Genomic DNA, 1,265 nt, shown 5'->3' with positions numbered 1-1,265 from the left:
TGCATGTACTCAAAATTTTGCTTACATTTTAGGGTGTTCATAGACTCTTCTCCCCAGGGACCTTTGCACTTCATGTGAGGAAGTCCTGCTTTTCCCAGGATTGGTCGCCCAAGCCCTGATCTTGCTAGTCTCCGGTTCCCTTGTCTTGTGGAAGACCAAAGCTGACCAAGATAGCTTTGCCCCTTCACAGTGGCAGATCGTGTTGCCCCTGCACCATCAAGTCTGGGGAATGCCCACCATCCCCCGCTGCCCCGTGAGGTTCAGGATGGAATTTCCTGGTGTCTCTGGTGATCATCTTTCTTCTAAAAACCAACATCAGGAAGGAATGGACCATTTTCTTGTTTGGCATGGATGCACTTGGTGCTGTTTGGCTTTTTAGGCACCTGGCAGGCAGCTTAATTGACCTTTTTCTTGCATATTCTGGACTCGAGAAGTATTGCCCTTTATCCTGCTGGTAATGTAGACACCAGCAACAGGCTTTCTGAGGATGTTGACCTTAAAGAAGTCAGTCTGATACTGCTTGTGTTTTTTCATCAGTGTCCACCTCCAAGGGGGCCTTCGCTTGGTTGCCTCAGCTTGCCATCTGAGCAATGGGTGAGGAAGTGCCAGGCCTAGGTTAAATTTGGAAATATGCTTGACCATTGTGTTCCTGGTCCTTTCGGGTCAGTTTTGCTGCAATTTTGGCTGATGGGGCCATCAGACATAGCTGTGAAATTGAATTAGAGGTGTAACAGTGCCTGAAAAGGTGCCAGGTTATGAGGTAATTAATTAGGTTGGTTGGCTCCACAGTTAACCTGCCAGCAATAGATGTTATAGATGTTACTCTTATATTTTAAAGCATGGTGAAATCGTGTGACTTTAAAGTGATGTATCACAAAGTCATGGGAAAAAAGCAGTTGTGAGTGTGGAAGCCCAGGGCTTAAATCCCAGCTGTCTTATACCAAATATGGAAACAGTGTTTCCATTCTTCCTGTGAAATGGAGCTAATACCCTATAGCGTGTGTGCCTCACTCTGAGGTTGAAAGGATTGAGCAAAATAATAATTTGTAATTTATAATTTTATATAAATAAAAGATTATCATAAAAAAATCTAAATTCTTATAGCCACATGGACTAGTGGCTACCATATTGGATAGGCAGAGTAGAGTTTACGACCTTTCTCTAAAAATAAATGTAGGCCCTCTCTGAGTAGCTTTTAATGGAAGCAGGACCACCTACAAGAGAAAGTGCTAGAGAATTGAAACAATGAAAAAGAATTTAAGAAG

The sequence above is a fragment of the Propithecus coquereli genome, unplaced genomic scaffold (genome assembly GCF_000956105.1).
Source record: "Propithecus coquereli isolate 6110/MARCELLA unplaced genomic scaffold, Pcoq_1.0 Scaffold587, whole genome shotgun sequence".
NCBI classification, from domain to species: Eukaryota; Metazoa; Chordata; class Mammalia; order Primates; family Indriidae; genus Propithecus; species Propithecus coquereli.
Note: the sequence above shows the minus strand (reverse complement) of the source record.